We start from the raw sequence: 22,380 nt of genomic DNA, 5'->3' as shown, positions 1-22,380 counted from the left end.
ACTGTTTTATTATTACAGAGAAAAAGGAAATCAATTTTAAAAATCTGAATTATTTGATTAAAATGGGGTCTATGGGAGACAGGCATTCTGTAATTCGGAGCTTTCTGGATATCGGGTTTCTGGATAACGGACCTCATACCTGTACAAGGGGAATTTCTGAATTGCAAAAATCCCCATTTCATGGCAGAATAGAAACTAGCCATTTCCAAAATTCTTAGTATTATTACATGTATAACCCTTCCCATTGAATCTTTATCCCTTCTCCCATCAATAAATATGGATTAATTTTCTGTAACATGAAGCATATTTTATCTAATTTTATTTATGCTCTAGAAAATTGATAGACAAAAGGATTTTAAGCCCTTGTGAGAAATTAAAGTCTGTGAAATCACACTGGGTTCTGGATTCATTGCCAAGGTCCGTTGCTATAAAACAGAACATCGACAGTATTTCTCTGCAGTTGTTGAAAGGTGAAAACTAGTGATGGGCTAAAATTTGCGCCAGGCATGGATTCGCAGCAAAATTCTGCATTTCACCATTGGCAAATTTTTTGAGAAACGGCAGCAAAAAATCACAGTGAAAAAAATTACAGAGCGAGGAAAAAGTTGTGGCTGCGTCAATTAAAGTCACATCAAAAAGTCACAGTCACATCAAAAAAAGTCCCAGTTGCAGCAAAAACAGTTGCATGTGACTGTCTCGCAGTAGCTGCGTTTCAATCATTTTTCGACATTTTGTGAATTTTTTTGCAGTTTCACAAACGGGACAGAATCGCTCATCACTAGTGATGGGCGTAAAAATTAATCAGTCATAGATTCACTGGGAATTTCGACGTTCCGCCATTAGCAGATTTTTTTCACAAAATGGGCGTCAAAATTCGCAGTGTGTCTAAAAATTGTTACGCGCATCAAAAGAATTGTTGCGTGTCAAAGAAAATTTGTTTCGCTTGTCAAAAAATTGTCGCTTGTCAAACATATTGTCGCGCGTCAAAAGAATTGTCTTGTGCCAAAAAGAATTGTCTCTCTCGTTAAAAGAATTGTCTCTTGTATCAAAAAGAATTGTCTCCTATCAAAAGAATTGTCTCTCGTATCAAAAAGAATTGTCTCTTAGAAAAAGAATTGTTTCTCGTGTCAAAAAGAATTGTCTCCTATCAAAAGAATTGTCTCTTGTATCAAAAAGAATTGTCTCCCATCAAAATAATTGTCATGCATCAAACTTATTGTTGCGCGTAACAAATTTTTTTTGGATATGCAACATTTTCTCTATTTCACAAATTTTTTGCCCTTTCCCGAATCTTTTGAAAGATTTGCAAATTTTACAGCGAAGCAAAACAGGAATTGTCTTCTATCAAAAGAATTGTCTCTTGTATCAAAAAGAATTGTCTCTTGTTTCAAAAAGATTTGTCTCTCATATCAAAAAGAATTGTCTCCTATCAAAAGAATTGTCTGTCGTATCAAAAAGAATTGTCTCTTGGGTCAAAAAGAATTGTCTCTTATCAAAAGCATTGTCTCTCGTTTCAAAAAGAATTGTCTCTAATGAAAAGAATTGTCTCCTGTGTCAAAAAGAATTGTCTCCTATCAAAAGAATTGTCTCTCGTATCAAAAAGATTTGTCTCTCGTATCAAAAAGAATTGTCTCCTATCAAAAAAATTATCTCGTATCAAAAAGATTTGTCTCTCGTATCAAAAAGAATTGTCTCCTATCAAAAGAATTGTCTCTCGTATCAAAAAGAATTGTCTCCCGTGTCAAAAAGAATTGTCTCCCATGTCAAAAAGAATTGTCTCCTATCAAAAGAATTGTCTCTCGTATCAAAAAGAATTGTCTCATCAATTATCGTATGTCAAACGTATTGTCACGCATCAAACATATTGTCGCACATTACATTTTTTTTTGATGCGCAACATTTTCCCAGTTTTGCGAAATTTTTCGCTGTTTCCCGAATCTTATGAAAGATTTGCAGCAAAGCAAAATGGGACAGATTCGCTCATCGCTAGTGAAAACATCCACCTATGTGGGTTCATACCTTTGACCGGAAACAGTCTAGTGTCTAATGTAGGTGCATTGCCTGGAGTCGCTACAAATCAGTAAGAACGGAACAGATGGACAGTGATTGGCCAATAACCATGTGACCCTGGAATGTGGAAGTGAGAAACAGACCAACGTATTTCTATCATGAACAACAATATCAGCGAATGGTTAATCGTTCCCTTAGGTGTTTATTGGAAGATATTTTTTTTTCCCCTTCCTAATTTGAGTCATTTATTTTGTCTTTGCTCAAATTAATTGATGTTACTATGTATTCTGAAGACATTTTACTTCCAAACTGCTACTTTTAATGAATTCTCCAGAAACTTTTTTTTCAAATTAGACGCCAAGCTAATTATAGCCGACCGGTTAACTTTCTTCCATTCGAAAACGTGGTTTGAGAAACAGATGAAACTTCCTGTAACCCCTGCCATATTTACTTAAAGATGGAGAGAGAAAAAAAAAAAAAAAAAAAGCAAAACTTGAATTAAATTTAAGTAATTTTTCTTTGTCAGGAGCATGCATTCACAGGATGTGGGGGTCAAGGAACATTTTTCATTAAATGTAATTAAAAGCTTTTGAATTATGTGTTTGAAATAAATACACTGGCTTCCTATGGTTTCTGCATTAGTATTCAATGTTTGGCGGAAGCTCGGTAATTCTTCATGCGCTTTGAAGCTATCTAGTCTTGGAATTAACCAGCTCCATGCTGGCACAGGTAGCACAGTGTGTTGTATCTTTCGTTTCTAATGATATATTTGTATATGATTCCGAAATAAAAGGGTAAGGCGATGCTAACAGAGCTTTAGGGCATAATATGGAGCCAGAGAGTTCCTATTTTGTTGTAATTTGGAGATTGGAAAAGTGTCCAAAAGGAGATATGTACAGGTATAGGACCTGTTATCCAGAATGCTCGGGACCAAGGGTATTCCGGATAAGGGGTCTTTCTGTAATTTGGATCTTCATACCTTAAGTCTACTAAAAAAATCAATAAAACATTAATTAGGAGTGTTTTGCATCCAATAAGAGGTAATTATATTTTAGGTACTGTTTTATTATTACAGAGAAAAGGGAATCATTTAACCATGAAATAAACCCAATAGGGCTGTTCTGCCCCAATAAGGGGTAATTATATCTTAGTTGGGATCAAGTACAGGTACTGTTTTATTATTACAGAGAAAAGGGAATCATTTAACCATGAAATAAACCCAATAGGGCTGTTCTGCCCCCAATAAGGGGTAATTATATCTTAGTTGGGATCAAGTACAGGTACTGTTTTATTATTACAGAGAAAAGGGAATCATTTAACCATTAAATAAACCCAATAGGGCTGTTCTGCCCCCAATAAGGGGTAATTATATCTTAGTTGGGGTCAAGTACAGGTACTGTTTTATTATTACAGAGAAAAGGGAATCATTTAACCATGAAATAAACCCAATAGGGCTGTTCTGCCCCAATAAGGGGTAATTATATCTTAGTTGGGATCAAGTACAGGTACTGTTTTATTATTACAGAGAAAAGGGAATCATTTAACCATTAAATAAACCCAATAGGGCTGTTCTGCCCCAATAAGGGGTAATTATATCTTAGTTGGGATCAAGTACAGGTACTGTTTTATTATTACAGAGAAAAGGGAATCATTTAACCATGAAATAAACCCAATAGGGCTGTTCTGCCCCCAATAAGGGGTAATTATATCTTAGTTGGGATCAAGTACAGGTACTGTTTTATTATTACAGAGAAAAGGGAATCATTTAAACATTAAATAAACCCAATAGGGCTGTTCTGCCCCAATAAGGGGTAATTATATCTTAGTTGGGATCAAGTACAGGTACTGTTTTATTATTACAGAGAAAAGGGAAAATATTTTTAAAAATATTAATAATTTGATGTACTGAGTGGAAATGACCTTTAAACAATACAAAGGATGTGGATGATACAATAAAGTACAGTTTATATATTCAGTTTTCTAAACATCAACGGTGGAGAAATTAATATGCCACAACCTTCCAATGGTTTTAGGTTGCCCTTTAAGTGTCATACTTAAATATAAAGTGGCAATGTGCGGAACATGTGTCCTTGTCCTTCCCCGAATAGAATTAATAAAATGTTTATGTCATAACAGATCCGAGCTCTGTTTTGCCATTTGTTAAAGCAATGTGGCATCCGATGGATTAGTTATTTATGCAAGCGTGAATAAGGACGCCGCGCCCGTAATACGGAGAGAAAAAAAATGTGTTTACTGTCTCTTCCGAGTCGTCATTTTATCACTGTCAGCTTTATCTTTCTCCTCTGGCTTTTCCCATAATATTTGCATAGCAATGCATAAAGGAATCTTAAGAAAGCTAATGTTCTGGATATTGACTTAAAATGCGTTGTTACATTTACTTGGAATTGCCGTATAACACGTTACAAATCATAGTCGTTGGAAAAATAAAATACACACTCTCATTTGCAATTCTGCAAACACATCGGAGTGGATCATTCTTCATAATGGCGGTAAATAAAGAATAAATGGCGCTTTGTGCAACGTGCACGGGAAAGGGAGTCGATGAGAATAATAGTACAGGTATAGGACCTGTTATCCAGAATGAACGGGACCAAGGGTATTCCGGATAAGGGGTATTTCCATAATTTGGAGCTCTATTCCTTAAGTCGACTAAAAAATCAAGAAAACACTAAATAAACCCAATAGGATTGTTTTGCCTCCAATAAGGGGTAATTATATCTTAGTTGGGATCAAGTACAGGTACTGTTTTATTATTACAGAGAAAAGGGAATCATTTAACCATGAAATAAACCCAATAGGGCTGTTCTGCCCCAATAAGGGGTAATTATATCTTAGTTGGGATCAAGTACAGGTACTGTTTTATTATTACAGAGAAAAGGGAATCATTTAACCATTAAATAAACCCAATAGGGCTGTTCTGCCCCCAATAAGGGGTAATTATATCTTAGTTGGGATCAAGTACAGGTACTGTTTTATTATTACAGAGAAAAGGGAATCATTTAACCATTAAATAAACCCAATAGGGCTGTTCTGCCCCCAATAAGGGGTAATTATATCTTAGTTGGGATCAAGTACAGGTACTGTTTTATTATTACAGAGAAAAGGGAATCATTTAACCATTAAATAAACCCAATAGGGCTGTTCTGCCCCCAATAAGGGGTAATTATATCTTAGTTGGGATCACGTATTAATAAAAGTCACGGGTTTGTATCTAGTTGCCCATAGCGGTCTCAATCGGGCGATCAGAAGTGATGAGCGAAATGTGTTGAACAGTGATAAGCTGATCTGTCCTGTTTGGCTTTGCCGTAAATTCTGCAAAACTGCTAAAAATTTCACAAAACAGTGGCTACAGTGAGACTTTTTTGGCACACCCAAGTGACTGCTAGTGATGAGCTAGAATCTGTCTAGCTCAGTGATGAGCTAGAATCTGCTAGAATCTGTCACGTTTCGCCATAAAATTTGCGGAAACGGCAAAAAATTTGCGAAACGCATTTGTCACAGGATTTTTTGTCACCTCCGCTTTTTTTGTCACCCGCGCCTATTTGTTTGTCGCCCGCGCTTTTCTGACCCAATCGCACCTTTTTTTGATGCAACCGGGCGCACCCAATTTGACGTGCGACAAAAAAAAATTCCACAAATTTTTCCGCAGCAAATTTTCACGGAAGTTTCACGAAACAATTCGCTAATGGCGAAATGCAGAAATTTGCTGCGAATCCATGACTGCGACTTTTTGATGCGACCACAACTCTTTTTTTGTTGCAACTGGGACTTTTTTTGACACATTTTTTGACTATTTTTGGACTCATGCATCTGACGTCAAATTTTTCCGTAGCAAATTGAAATTAATATTTGCCGCAAATCCATGCCTGACGTAAAATTAAGCTCATCACTACATTGAAGTCAATGGACCTTTTTGTGACTGGTGACCAGTCAATGCTGCCTGCTGATTGGTTGCTAACAAATCCTAGAAACATTGCTCAGTTTAGAATATTACCTTATCTGTACATTAGTTAGTGAATCTGTATGGTTTTGCTTCGCCAAAAAATGAGTTCAAGAATAGTTTGGAGAATGGGCCCTGGCATCCCAGTCCAACACTAAGGGGCACATTTACTAACCCACGAACGGGTCGAATGAGTCCGATTGCGTTTTTTTCGTAATGATCGGTATTTTGCGATTTTTTCGTATTTTTTTGCGATTTTTTCGTCGTCTTTACGAATTTTTCGTTACCAATACGATTTTTGCATAAAAACCCGAGTTTTTCGTAGCCATTCCGAAAGTTGCGCAAAATCTGGCGATTTTTCGTAGCGTTAAAACTTGCGCAAAAAGTTGCGCTTTTTTGTTTTGCGAAACTTCACACCTTTTAAGTTTTAACGCTACGAAAAAGGCGGAACTTTTCGAGTAAGTTTTAACGCTACAAAAAAATCGGGCGATTTTACGCAACTTTCGGAATGGCTACGAAAAACTCGCGTTTTTACGCAAAAATCGTATTGGTAACGAAAAAGTTGTAAAGACGCCGAAAAAAATCGCAAAAAATACGAAAAAGTCGCAAAATGTTCGTTTTCAAGTCGGAACTTTTCCAATTCGGTTCGGATTCGTGGGTTAGTAAATGTGCCCCTTATTGTTCAATACACAAAAATGGAAGGAAAAATCCACTTAGGTTGTACACGAAAGCCTACAAAAGTGGCCATAAAATATATTTTTGGTTGAATTCTTGGGGAATTTGTCTTTTGATAAATATGCTTCAGGTGCGGCAGATTGCTACCCTTTTATACAACAAGGCACAGTGGCGCAGTAGTTAGCATTACTGTCTTGCAGCGCTGGGGTCCTGAGGTTAATTGTGACCTGAGCTCTATCTGCAGGGAGTTTGTATCTTCTCCCCAGCATGGATTCCCTCCAGGTGCTCAGATTTCCTCACATACTGCAGATACATAGAGGAAGGAAAATTGTCTTCTGATGAAATCTAATGTGTGTGAATGTTATTGGGCCTTAGATTGCAAGCTCCACCGGGGCAGGGTCTGAGGGGAATAACATTTGCCTAAGCTTTTGAAGGAACATGGCAAACACTACTTCTTAGAAGTGAACTCCACCGGAGGGTGACCAAATGACCCTCTTCCATCTTCCATGTTCTTTTGAATCCCGGAGTAAAAATGGTGACTTTCTTGTTAAATTTTGGAATTTTACTCTACAGGAACTCTAGAGGAACAGATACAGTTTTTTGCTAAAATGAGCACCGACCCAGGGTATCATGTAAGTGATTACAATCACTGGGGGCGCCTAACATTTTAGCACTAGTAATGAGGAAATTTTTTCATCAGGCATGGATGCGCAGCAAATTTCCACATTTCGCTGTTGGCAAATTGTTTTGCGAAACTTCCGGGAGAATTTGCCATAGAATTTTTTTTTTGTGGCGTGTCAAATTGGGCGCAGTTGTGGCAAAGAAAGGTGCGGTCACGTCAAAAAAGCGCGGGCGAAAAAAAATAGCCGTGGGTGACAAAAAATAGAAGCGGGCGACTGAATAGACGCAGGCGACAAAAAAATTGTACGACAAATGCGCTTTGTGAATTCTTTGCCATTTCGTGAATTTTATGGTGAAGCAAAACGGGACAGATTCGCTCATCACTATTTGGCACCCCTCAATGATTGTAACTTTCCATCCATAACTTTCAGGACAAAGGCATTCCTATTATTTGTTTTGTGGGCACCCATCTTTTGCATTCAAACTTGAAGAATGATTCCTAAATATGCACATAGTGAGAATTCTGCTTTTATGTTCCATTATAATAGAGACCAGAATCCGTCAAACGTAATACTTTCATGATTCCACGAGGGAATCGAGCCTGTGCAAAAGATGTATGTTTTTCATTAGTTTCCGCGATTCTTCTCCGTAATTTCTCCTAATAGTTTGGTTTTCATAAAACTCATTCCCATGGTGTAGAAATCCACAGAAACCAAATATATCAGTTTCTTCCTAACGAGCCTGAATTGTCCTTCTCTTGCATCATAAACAAAATAACCTGTGACATAGGGGTTTTGGCCATGGAAAATTTGATACAACGTTTTCTACCCGTTGGAAAGTTGAAGGAGAATTTAACGAAGTAGAGGCTAACAACTAAAACTCGGTAATGTATTCTCAAATTTGACTAAATTCATTTTCCAGAATGTCTAATATTTACTAAAAAAAAGTCACTGCGAGAAAAGTCATAAAAAGCTTGACTTTTCCAAATTGTTGCCGAGAATATCCTGAATTTATCGAATTGTCACAATTCTAAAAAAGTCGGGATTTTCAGACAAAACCCAAAGAAATCTCTAAAGTTTTGAGACAAAAGAAAAAACTTGAAGGAAAGGGAAGGGACCATCGGCTTCTACATGAACTCGGCAAGTTTAACCTGATTCAGATCAGATTCAGATTTTTAGCCATTTAAGCGCAAAGTAAATCTCGGAAGAGTTGCAACATTTTTTCTCCCGTGTCATTTTTCACGCTTTGCTAATTTTCTACAAAATTTTGCAAATTTTTTGGCAAAGCAAAACAGGACAGATTAGCTCATCACTACACAACACTTAAACGTGAAGTAATTTCTGTTGGCCAAAATTCATTCTTCTGCTCTTGACGAATATTCACAGTCTTGCACTGAAGAAATTTCACCTGGTGGTGAACTCGTGCGAAAAAAAAATTGAATACTCACATTTTTGAGTTTCAAACTAAAAATAAACTTGAAAAAAAAACTCTTAAACTCGAACTACCTCAAGCAAATTTTTACATTTGAGTTTTTGTGTTTTTTGCTCTTAATAAAACCAGACATTCAAGTTTTCAAACCATAACTCTAATTTGAGGTTTTTAAGTGCCAAAAAAACTCGGTATGGTGACTTTCCTTGGGCCGGGTTGGAGCTGCAGAGTGCCATTGAGCCCTATGGGAGACTTTCCTTGGGCCGGGTTGGAGCTGCAGAGTGCCATTGAGCCCTATGGGAGACTTTCCTTGGGCCGGGTTGGAGCTGCAGAGTGCCATTGAGCCCTATGGGAGACTTTCCTTGGGCCAGGTTGGAGCTGCAGAGTGCCATTGAGCCCTATGGGAGACTTTCCTTGGGCCGGGTTGGAGCTGCAGAGTGCCATTGAGCCCTATGGAAGGCTTTCCTTGGGCCGGGTTGGAGCTGCAGAGTGCCATTGAGCCCTATGGGAGGCTTTCCTTGGGCCGGGTTGGAGCTGCAGAGTGCCATTGAGCCCTATGGGAGACTTTCCTTGGGCCGGGTTGGAGCTGCAGAGTGCCATTGAGCCCTATGGGAGACTTTCCTTGGGCCGGGTTGGAGCTGCAGAGTGCCATTGAGCCCTATGGGAGACATTCCTTGGGCCGGGTTGGAGCTGCAGAGTGCCACTGAGCCCTATGGGAGACTTTCCTTGGGCCAGGTTGGAGCTGCAGAGTGCCATTGAGCCCTATGGGAGACTTTCCTTGGGCCGGGTTGGAGCTGCAGAGTGCCATTGAGCCCTATGGGAGACTTTCCTTGGGCCGGGTTGGAGCTGCAGAGTGCCATTGAGCCCTATGGGAGACTTTCCTTGGGCCGGGTTGGAGCTGCAGAGTGCCATTGAGCCCTATGGGAGACTTTCCTTGGGCCGGGTTGGAGCTGCAGAGTGCCATTGAGCCCTATGGGAGACATTCCTTGGGCCGGGTTGGAGCTGCAGAGTGCCACTGAGCCCTATGGGAGACTTTCCTTGGGCCGGGTTGGAGCTGCAGAGTGCCATTGAGCCCTATGGGAGACTTTCCTTGGGCCGGGTTGGAGCTGCAGAGTGCCATTGAGCCCTATGGGAGACTTTCCTTGGGCCGGGTTGGAGCTGCAGAGTGCCATTGAGCCCTATGGGAGACTTTCCTTGGGCTGGGTTGGAGCTGCAGAGTGCCATTGAGCCCTATGGGAGACTTTCCTTGGGCCGGGTTGGAGCTGCAGAGTGCCATTGAGCCCTATGGGAGACTTTCCTTGGGCCAGGTTGGAGCTGCAGAGTGCCATTGAGCCCTATGGGAGGCTTCCAAAATCATGCACTGAAGGATCAAAGTCACAAAGGTTTTCCCGCCATTTACAATTGTTCGTGTACGTAAAATTTGTGACTTTCAGATCGCCAATATGATATTATCGTGACTAATGCCATTTTTACGTAAGCATTTTTGTGATATTTGCGATCAGCAGAAATTATCGTATTTAATCTGAATTTTTCCCATTTCGGGATTCAAACTCGTACTTTGATGAATAGGCCCCCAGTGTTGAGGTGAATTTTGGAAATTTTTGGAAAATACGTAAATGTCTCCCAGGAATCATATCATTTTACCTCTACTGAAGTCAAATGTGATTTCTGAGATGCGATCGAATGGGTTTTGCACTTGGACTATTGAGCCAAAGTGGCGTCGCTCTTCTGCTTTGTTGCGAGCAAAACTGTATGGGGCCCACATTTAACATTACCAGGCGTAAGTGGGTGTGATTTGTTTGTATCTGGCAGTTAATGGAAGCAGTCACTCTGATGGTACATCATTATATTAAAAGTCGTTATATTAAACTTGCAAATTATAACAAAACCACAAAGTGTCATTATTGATGAAAAGAACATTTTATGCTGTCAAAAATATATTTTACATATTCATTTTTCACGTTGCCCCATTTTTTTCGCTGGCGTTTCTCTAAAATATGTTCCCGTCTGCCTATTATGTCATTTGTTTATTTTTACGGTTGGCATACGCCATGCATCATCCTCTGTCTCGTCTGACAATTATTCATTTGCCTTCTCCGCAGGAGGTAATATTCATGTGTGGGAAGAATTATCTTGCGGTACCAGTCTTGTCAAACGTTCAGCTGAGCAAGATGTAAAGCCAAACTCCTATTTTGAAGCTGGCAGTCAAAACATTTTCATTACATTTATTTATTTGCAATATACACAATAGTAGAAAACTGCCTTTCCTATGCCAAGGCAACCATTTTGTCTTTGTTTTTTTCCTTGGGATGTTCCCTCCGCCTACATTGTGTCCCACTTGGTTGCACCCTGAGTTAAGCTAATGAAACACAAGGGAACGACAGCTCTACATTCTCCTCAATCACCCCATTTTGATGGGATTATACTTTCCCTTCAGATACCAGGATTATTACACCCCCAATCTCGACTCCATCGGGTTTGTTTATCAGAGTTTGAGTTTGTGAATTTGAGACTGTTTCTCCAAAATTGAATAAACATGCCTATCTAATAGTGATGAGCGAATCTGTCCCGTATCGCCATAAAATGCGCGAAACGGTGAAAAATTCGCGAAATGCTTTTGTCGCACAATTTTTTTGTCGCCCGTGTCTTTTTTGTTGCCTGCGTCAATTTTTTTTGTCGCCCGCGTCTATTTTTTTTTGTCGCCCGCATCTATTTTTTTTTGTTGCCAGCGTTTTTTGACGTGACCGCGCTCAATTTTGCCATGACTGCGCCCTTTTTGACGTGCCTGAGCTCTATTTTGACGGGACTGTGTCCGATTTAATGTGACTGCACCCTTTTTGACGCGCCACAAAAATTTCTGTGCGACTAATTTTTCCATGCCAACTTTTCACAGAAGTTTCCTGAAACAATTTGCCAATGGCAAAATGTGAAAATTTGCTGCGAATCCATGCCTGGCGAAAAAATTCGCTCATCACTACTATCTAATGCTCACTTATTTATTAATAAGGAAAACTTGTTTGAATAAAAAACTTGAATACTTCAAATTTTTCAAGTTTACAAACACAAAAACTAAAAATTTGAGTTTGAAAATATGGCTTGACTTTGCCTAGGATGACTGATTATTTTGCCTATTGGCTTAAACCAGTGCTGTCCAACTTCTGTGGTACCGAGGGCCGGAATTTTTCCATCCTACGTGGTGGAGGGCCGATAATGGAAGCCAGTTTTGACAACTCCCCCTTTTTAACCACACCCACTTGAAACCACTCCCATGTTATCACATGACCATACGCAATGGTACAGCAAAAGCCTGCCATACTCTGCCTTCCGTACCCTGCCTGTGTGTGCCATACTCTGCCTTCCCTACCCTGCCTGTATGTACCATACTCTGCCTGCCCTACCCTGCCTGTGTGTGCCATACTCTGCCTGCCCTACCCTGCCTGTATGTGCCATACTCTGCCTGCCCTACCCTGCCTGTATGTGCCATACTCTGCCTGCCCTACCCTGCCTGTGTGTGCCATACTTAGCCTGCCCTACCCTGCCCGTATGTGCCATACTCAGCCTGCCCTACCCTGCCTGTATGTGCCATACTCTGCCTGCCCTACCCTGCCTGTATGTGCCATACTCTGCCTGCCCTACCCTGCCTGTATGTGCCATACTCTGCCTGCCCTACCCTGCCCGTATGTGCCATACTCAGCCTGCCCTACCCTGCCTGTATGTGCCATACTCTGCCTGCCCTACCCTGCCTGTATGTGCCATACTCTGCCTGCCCTACCCTGCCTGTATGTGCCATACTCAGCCTGCCCTACCCTGCCTGTATGTGCCATACCCTGCCTGCCCTACCCTGCCTGTGTGTGCCATACTCAGCCTGCCCTACCCTGCCTTTATGTGCCATTCTCTGCCTGCCCTACCCTGCCCAGTGATGGCACACACAGGCAGCCTACAGTGACACAATGCTGGCACTGCTCCTACATTCTGCACAATAACTATATATTAACAAAAACTTTTTAATTGCAGTACCACCTCAGTATATATACTTTTTGTAGTGTGCAAGGTTTATTTGTGGGTTTCTACTGCTCTGAGGTGTGAACAGGGGAACAATGTGGGTGATTACAGCCTGAGCCTGAGGTGGGAACACTGCAGGGGGGAACAATGCAGAGATTAAAAGGTGTGAACAACACAGGGGATTACATATTTAAACAATACAGAGGGATTACAGCCTGAATCTGAGGTGAGAACCATGCAGGGGGCCAGTTAATCACAGTAATGATACCATTTTAAGCTTACACAAGAGTAAGCCATCAAAGCAGCCAGACAGGTGGGGGGCCACACAGAGGGGGGTCGCCAGTTGGACAGCACTGGCTTAAACAATAGAAAGGTGACAATAAGGGGCACATTTATTAAGCAATTATGAGATAAATTCGGATTTTTTCTTACTTCAAGATAATTTTGAGATTTACAAGTGAGTTTTCACCAGAACTCAATTTTTTCGTTATTATTCCCAGAAAAAAAAATTGTTTTTAGCAAATAACTCCCATAATTCGTGATTTATTAATCTTTAGTTGAACAGGCCGATCTAATGCTCGCTTATTTATTAATAAGGAAAACTTGTTTGAATAAAAAACTTGAATACAGTACCTCAACTTTTTCAAGTTTACAAACGCAAAAACTCAAAATTTAAGTTTGAAAATACAAGTATTACCTGTATTATATGTTTATAATATTTATAAATAAGGGCAGATGTCTTAAAATGAGAAAATATATTTAAAAAAAAAAAAACTTTTGTACTTTTTGTAAAAAACTCAAAAAATGCAAAAACTTTCTCAAAATGCTCATTGGGACAGTGCTCTCTTTACCTCTTGTATCAATTATTTGCCACTTTGTATATAAATCTGTATGTTGTGAACTAAGAATACATTTATTGTTCCCTTCTCCGTGCTTCCTGACCATGTGACTTTGGAAATCTGTATGTTCAAAGCATTTATTGTACAGCACTGCGGAATATGTTGGTGTTTTATAAAATATAACAATAATATTTATTAATAAAAATCTAGATCATAGTAAATAATGCCAAGAAATGAATCTCACAAGAATCACATTTTACTTTTTATTTTCAAAGTTAGCAAAATTTTGATTTTTTTTTTTTTTAACTTGCATTTTCAAATAGCTTGGATTAGTCTTTAAATTTTACTCAAGCTCACCAGATTTTGAATGCTAATTTTTTTTTGTAGCTTTTTTTTTTTTAAATAAATCTCAAAAATTAAATTTCAGAACCTAAATTCAAAAATGTGATCTTAAATTTTAAAGAAAGTCCTTTTGTTGTTGGCCTATCTTATAATTATTGTTTAAATGACCTATTTTTTTGGACTTTCTTCAATTCCTGTTATAAACAGTCATTCCTACACTCCCTACACTCCCTAGAGTAAATAGTACTGGGCAACAAGATGTTACATTCTATATGGGGTAGAAAAAAACATTAAACCATTAAACAACCAGAATTAAAAAAAGTACAACTGCACTTTTTCTTAAAGCAACAGTGACCTCATCTGTCACACTATGGTCACTTTGAGAAGATTTTGTTTTCGGAATAAATTGATATTTATGTCTTAATTCCGTGTCCACTTACTTTATCTTTACCCAAGGCCAGTAAACTATGTAAACACTTGACTTGCAACCAGTTCTACCTTTACCTATAACCCCACCATATTCTTTTGTCGCCCCCGGGTATTCTTTTGTGGTGCGGCTATTCTTTTGTCGCCCGTGGCTATTCTTTTGTCGAGCGGCTATTCTTTTGTCACCCACGGCTATTCTTTTGTAGCCCGCGGCTATTCTTTTGTAGCCCGCGGCTATTCTTTTGTCGCGCTGCTATTCTTTTGTCCACCGTGGCTATTCTTTTGTCGTGTGGCTATTCTTTTGTCAGACTATTCTTTTGACGTGGGCATCAATTTTTGGACGCGCTGAAAATTTTTTTCATCCGATTCGTGAAACAATCCCCCAATGGTGAAACGCAGAAATTTGCCGCGAATCCATGCCTGGCGAAACATTTCGCCCATCACTATCTGTAACCCCAATCTACTGAGTATCAAGCTCAGTATTTTATCAATGAAGACTCAACACTTTTTTGTTTTCCTCAGAATTCAAAAAAGATGCTTCTGTACTGCAACTTATCCAAGTTTATTGGGTTTGTGTTTTGGGGAGTTTATCCCCCTATAAGTTCATTAGAGATGTGGCAAATATTTTATCATATAACTATTCACCTTATATTACCAAATATAAAATTGTTAAAAACATTTACTTTCCTAAATGCCCTCACTATCTGTTTAAAGTGAAGCAGGGAAACATTTTAGCCACAAATTGAATGCTAAAGGTTTAATGTTCTTCTCGGTGAGCAGATTCATAGCATATTGTCAAACAAGTGTGTTATTGCATCTGTCACTACTGTTGTATATCTGTGTACGTCCTATTATTCACTTAGTATCTTTCTATCTCCCAGAAATAATTTAATTTCCTGTTTCCCAAACTTCAATATTGCTTCCTGTGGTAGGGCATCTTATTCTTTGCTTTATTCGGAGTCATATTTTCATGACATTGTTATGTTATCGTTTGTATTAGTCAGTAGTCAGCACACTTAATAAATGATTCAAATATTGTGGAACATCCAGGCTTTATAGTAGAAAGATCAAATCAGTTCTATTGCCTACCCTTGCCTGACAATTTCCTTATAGGACGTGTATTTCATCACAACTTTGGACTTTACCAAGAATAAACCGTATGCGTCTGTTAAATACTCACCAGCAACGACCTGTAAAATGGAGGGTTTTTTTTTTACAAAATGAAATATGAATATTTTTGAATAGTTTCTCCAGTTTGCCAATAGGCGGAGTCACCAGTGACAATAAAAAAATACAGGTAAAATAAATTGGAAAATGGCAGCAGTGTTTTAGATATCAATAAAATCATCTACTTAACTTTTTTGATGTTCCTTTTAGATTATAAGACATTATTCATGACCACCATGAATTATTTTTTGAGAAGGCAGAATCTGACCTGATAGTGATGAGCGAATCTGTCCCGTTTCACTTCGCCATAAAATTAACGAAACGGCAAGAAAATTCATGAAATGGCAAAAAAATTCACAAAACGTCTTTTTTGTCGCCTGCATCTATTTTTCTGTCGCCCGCATATATGTTTTGTCGCCCGTGTTTTTTTGACACGTCTGCACCCTTTTTGTGACGCGACCACGCCCAATTTGACGTGACGGCTCTCTTTATGACGCGACCGCACTCATTCTTGGAAAACAATAATGTGTTTAAGCTTCAGTTGAAACTGGGTGAAATAGAAAACAATAAGGGGATTAAATTCCCCTTCAAAGTTATGAAACTGAAAACAATATTCCCCTTTGAAGCTGGGGATTAACTTGTCCTTGAAGGACAGGCTGTCACTGACTATTCTATTCCTCTTCTATTTTAAGCCTCCATAGGACTCAATGGTACTCGACAGTAGGGATGTAGCGAACGTCAAAAAAACTTTGCGAACCCCATAGACTTCAATGGGACCTAAAAAAAAACCTAGAAAAGCCATTTCTGGGCAGAAAACTGATTTTAAAGTTGTTTAAAGGGTGCCACGACCTGGGCAGTGGCATGCAGGAGGGGGATCAAGGGCAAAACTTTCTCTGAAAAATACTTTGTTGACACAGCGTTGCGTAAAAACGCAAGCTATTCCTATGTATACGCAAAGGCAGCTGGCAGACCTAGCGGACATACGCGCCGTTTTTTGCTATTTTGCACTATTAGCACCATGGAAACGGGATTTGCTGAAAAACGCCATGTGTGGCTTGTGCGGCGTTTTTAGGCCGAGAAAAAACGCAGCGGAAAAACGCCCCGCGAACCCAAATTGCGAAAATACGCGAAAAGTTCGCGAATTTGCGAACTTGCGAACACACGATGTTCGCGCAAATAAGTTCGCCGCCGAACAGTTCGCTGCATTTCTACTCCACATATCAAACCTGTCGAATTTTTATTTTACAAAAAGAAGTTAACTAAACATTAATAAATCACGAATTATGGGAGTTATTTTTGAAAAACTCTGGGAATAATAACGAAAACATCTTATTCTGGGGAAAACCCACTTGTAAATTTTGAAATTATCTAGAAGTAAAAAAAAAAATTTGACTTTATCTCATAATTGCTTAGTAAATGAGCCCCTAAATCGTATTTTGCACAAAGAATATGAGCATTTCGGAATTCGTTAATTATATATATTTTCGCCAGGTTTGATCTGTCGAGTGCCATTGAGCCCTATGGGAGACTTTCCTTGGGCCGGGTTGGAGCTGCAGAGTGCCATTGAGCCCTATGGGAGACTTTCCTTGGGCCGGGTTGGAGCTGCAGAGTGCCATTGAGCCCTATGGGAGACTTTCCTTGGGCCGGGTTGGAGCTGCAGAGTGCTGTTTAGCCCTATGGGAGGCTTTCCTTGGGCCGGGTTGGAGCTGCAGAGTGCCATTGAGCCCTATGGGAGACTTTCCTTGGGCCGGGTTGGAGCTGCAGAGTGCCATTGAGCCCTATGGGAGACTTTCCTTGGGCCGGGTTGGAGCTGCAGAGTGCCATTGAGCCCTATGGGAGACTTTCCTTGGGCCGGGTTGGAGCTGCAGAGTGCCATTGAGCCCTATGGGAGACTTTCCTTGGGCCGGGTTGGAGCTGCAGAGTGCCATTGAGCCCTATGGGAGACTCTCCTTGGGCCGGGTTGGAGCTGCAGAGTGCCATTGAGCCCTATGGGAGACTTTCCTTGGGCCGGGTTGGAGCTGCAGAGTGCCATTGAGCCCTATGGGAGACTTTCCTTGGGCCGGGTTGGAGCTGCAGAGTGCCATTGAGCCCTATGGGTAACTTTCCTTGGGCCGGGTTGGAGCTGCAGAGTGCAATTGAGCCCTATGGGAGACTTTCCTTGGGCCGGGTTGGAGCTGCAGAGTGCCATAGAGTCCTATGGGAGGCTTTCCTTGGGCCGGGTTGGAGCTGCAGAGTGCCATTGAGCCCTATGGGAGACTTTCCTTGGGCCGGGTTGGAGCCGCAGAGTGCCATTGAGCCCTATGGGAGGCTTTCCTTGGGCCGGGTTGGAGCTGCAGAGTGCCATTGAGCCCTATGGGAGGCTTTCCTTGGGCCGGGTTGGAGCAGCAGAGTGCCATTGAGCCCTATGGGAGGCTTTCCTTGGGTCGGGTTGGAGCTGCAGAGTGCCATTGAGCCCTATGGGAGACTTTCCTTGGGCCGGGTTGGAGCAGCAGAGTGCCATTGAGCCCTATGGGAGGCTTTCCTTGGGTCGGGTTGGAGCTGCAGAGTGCCATTGAGCCCTATGGGAGGCTTCCCTTGGGCCGGGTTGGAGCTGCAGAGTGCCATTGAGCCCTATGGGAGACTTTCCTTGGGCCGGGTTAGAGCTGCAGAGTGCCATTGAGCCCTATGGGAGACTTTCCTTGGGCCGGGTTTGAGCTGCAGAGTGCCATTGAGCCCTATGGGAGACTTTCCTTGGGCTGGGTTGGAGCTGCAGAGTGCCATTGAGCCCTATGGGAGACTTTCCTTGGGCCGGGTTGGAGCTGCAGAGTGCCAGTGAGCCCTATGGGAGGCTTTCCTTGGGCCGGGTTGGAGCTGCAGAGTGCCAGTGAGCCCTATGGGAGGCTTTCCTTGGGCCGGGTTGGAGCTGCAGAGTGCCATTGAGCCCTATGGGAGACTTTCCTTGGACCAGGTTGGAGCTGCAGAGTGCCATTGAGCCCTATGGGTGACTTTCCTTGGGCCGGGTTGGAGCTGCAGAGTGCCATTGAGCCCTATGGGAGACTTTCCTTGGGCCGGGTTGGAGCTGCAGAGTGCCATTGAGCCCTATGGGAGACTTTCCTTGGGCCGGGTTGGAGCTGCAGAGTGCCATTGAGCCCTATGGGAGACTTTCCTTGGGCCGGGTTGGAGCTGCAGAGTGCCATTGAGCCCTATGGGAGACTTTCCTTGGGTTGGGTTGGAGCTGCAGAGTGCCATTGAGCCCTATGGGAGACTTTCCTTGGGCCGGGTTGGAGCTGCAGAGTGCCATTGAGTCCTATGGGAGACTTTCCTTGGGTTGGGTTGGAGCTGCAGAGTGCCATTGAGCCCTATGGGAGACTTTCCTTGGGCCGGGTTGGAGCTGCAGAGTGCCATTGAGCCCTATGGGAGGCTTTCCTTGGGCCGGGTTGGAGCTGCAGAGTGCCATTGAGCCCTATGGGAGGCTTTCCTTGGGCCGGGTTGGAGCCGCAGAGTGCCATTGAGCCCTATGGGAGACTTTCCTTGGGCCGGGTTGGAGCTGCAGAGTGCCATTGAGCCCTATGGGAGACTTTCCTTGGGCCGGGTTGGAGCTGCAGAGTGCCATTGAGCCCTATGGGAGACTTTCCTTGGGCCGGGTTGGAGCTGCAGAGTGCCATTGAGCCCTATGGGAGACTTTCCTTGGGCCGGGTTGGAGCTGCAGAGTGCCATTGAGTCCTATGGAAGGCTATCAAAACCAGACATGGAAAGCTTCAAAGCCAGAACTTTTTTTCATGGCATTTACAAACTTTTCGGCCCCAAAATTTTGTGACTTTCGGAACACAATTGCGATATTTTCGTTCGAACGATAAATGCATTGTCGAGACATTTTATAACTACAGAAATTATCGTGGTTACTTCAAATTTATACCATATCGAGTTTCAAGGCCAGAAAAATTTGCATTTTAGTAAATGTGCCCCTTTGAGTCACATGTCCATTTTCTTAACTGTACATTCAGCAATGCTTCCCCCTTCAGGGCTTCAAGTGGCGACAGTCCCCCCCAAACCAGCCATGGCCATTCTACTGCCTTCCCACCGCCAAAGCTAGAAATACCATTTTTAATGAGAATAAAAGAAGAATAAAACATTCAGCTCCAGATAAAAAAGTGATAGTATCCATTTAATTTGACTTTATTGCAAAAAAATTCAACCCCCTGACTGCTATTCATGGGTAGCATAAAACGGGTTGTTAAATTCCTAATAAACAAGGGCTAAATCAAACTAATATGTGTTTTATGTAGGCAATAACTAGCAAACCCATCCAGAACGTAGTTTATGCAAACAGGTTTATTTCCTTTATAGATGGATAAGCAAATCTTAACCTAATAAAAAAATGGAAAATAAGGGAAAAAAACTCACATTGAATACATTTTGACATTTATGTACAGGCGCAAAGGGGGAAATATCACGCAATTCCTAAATGAAGTGAATAGAGGTATCAACAGGTATCGGACCACTTATCCGGAAACTAGTTATCCAGAAAACTCCAAATTATGGAAAGCCTGTCTCCCATAGACTTCATTTTAATCAAATAATTAAGAATTTGAAAATTGATTTCCTTTTTCTCTGTAATAATAAAACAGTACCTGTACTTGATCCCAACTAAGATATAATTACCCCTTATTGGGGGCAGAACAGCCCTATTGGGTTTATTTCATGGTTAAATGATTCCCTTTTCTCTGTAATAATAAAACAGTACCTGTACTTGATCCCAACTAAGATATAATTACCCCTTATTGGGGGCAGAACAGCCCTATTGGGTTTATTTAATGGTTAAATGATTCCCTTTTCTCTGTAATAATAAAACAGTACCTGTACTTGATCCCAACTAAGATATAATTACCCCTTATTGGGGGCAGAACAGCCCTATTGGGTTTATTTCATGGTTAAATGATTCCCCTTTTCTCTGTAATAATAAAACAGTACCTGTACTTGATCCCAACTAAGATATAATTACCCCTTATTGGGGGCAGAACAGCCCTATTGGGTTTATTTAATGGTTAAATGATTCCCCTTTTCTCTGTAATAATAAAACAGTACCTGTACTTGATCCCAACTAAGATATAATTACCCCTTATTGGGGGCAGAACAGCCCTATTGGGTTTATTTAATGGTTAAATGATTCCCCTTTTCTCTGTAATAATAAAACAGTACCTGTACTTGATCCCAACTAAGATATAATTACCCCTTATTGGGGGCAGAACAGCCCTATTGGGTTTATTTCATGGTTAAATGATTCCCTTTTCTCTGTAATAATAAAACAGTACCTGTACTTGATCCCAACTAAGATATAATTACCCCTTATTGGGGCAGAACAGCCTTATTGGGTTTATTTAATGGTTAAATGATTCCCTTTTCTCTGTAATAATAAAACAGTACCTGTACTTGATCCCAACTAAGATATAATTACCCCTTATTGGGGCAGAACAGCCTTATTGGGTTTATTTCATGGTTAAATGATTCCCTTTTCTCTGTAATAATAAAACAGTACCTGTACTTGATCCCAACTAAGATATAATTACCCCTTATTGGGGGCAGAACAGCCCTATTGGGTTTATTTAATGGTTAAATGATTCCCTTTTCTCTGTAATAATAAAACAGTACCTGTACTTGATCCCAACTAAGATATAATTACCCCTTATTGTATAGAGATACCCTTGGGATAAGATATTAAAAATGAGTTTCTTTGGTTTTGATCACAACCCTGGGCTTGTGATTAGACCTTTATCCCATTGGCTTGTCAGAATTTCTAGCCAACCATAACAAACTGGATTTTTCAAAACTGTTGGAGAGGCAATAAAGAAAGATGGACCCCATTACATATATGGTGGCGATCCAGCCTTTTTGAACCCAAATGTTTGCTAATATATTAAGCTGTTATGAAAGCAGACACTCTTGTTAACCCAGCAACATCTCTCTTCTCAATGCTTCATGGGTAGAAATGAGCGAATCTGTCCCGTTTCGCTTCGCCAAAAAATTCGCGAAACGGTGGAAAATTCTCGAAACGTACTTGTCGCGTGAATTTTTTGTCGCCCGTGTCTTTTTTGTCGCCCGCAACTATCTTTTTTGTCGCCCGCGACTATTTTTTTGTCGCCTACGCTTTTTTTTTAACACAACTGTGCCTCTTTTTTTGATGCGACCACACCAATTTGACTTGCGGCAAAAAAATTCAATTTTTTACGGTGAATTTTCACTGACGTTTCGCGAATAAATTTGCCAATGGCGGAATACGGAAATTTTCTGCAAATCCATGCCTGCTGAAAAAATTCGCACATCACTATTCGTGGGCCGATCAGTCTACTATTTCCGATTGAGAGTGGTTATCCCCAGGGAATGGGAAACCATGGAATCATCTGCATAGATACAATGGCTCCAGGAGGTAAATAATATTATGAGAACGGAAGAACTGACTTCGTTATAAGAAATACTCCAGGAACATTAATCAAAAGTGATACCTGGAATTGGCCGAGTACCAAAACCCTGACGCATTCATCATAACGAGCTAGTTAATATTTGATGTTATTAATTACTAAGACAGTTAAAAACGTTATGGGGTATGGACATAGGACAGAATATGTTTTTGCTTACTCAATAGGAAATGTGTTGCTTTATGATGGTTCTTTTTCCATTTTCCATTGACTGGATTTTGGTTCCTAAACAGGGAAATTCTATTAATTCCATTAATGCAAGAAACAGGCTACAATATCTATTCTACTGGCTGAGAATATATACCCCGAGCCTTGATCTGAGAAGTTATATTGGCACCACCAGAGGAAATACAGTACTAGTAGTCATTACTAAGTAAAGGTATGGGACTTGTTATCCAGAATACTTGGGATCTGGGATTTTCCGGATAAGGGATCTTTACATAATTCAGATCTCCTA

The sequence above is a fragment of the Xenopus tropicalis genome, chromosome 1 (assembly GCF_000004195.4).
Source record: "Xenopus tropicalis strain Nigerian chromosome 1, UCB_Xtro_10.0, whole genome shotgun sequence".
In the NCBI taxonomy this organism is placed as follows: Eukaryota; Metazoa; Chordata; class Amphibia; order Anura; family Pipidae; genus Xenopus; species Xenopus tropicalis.
This window is presented reverse-complemented; position numbering follows the sequence as displayed.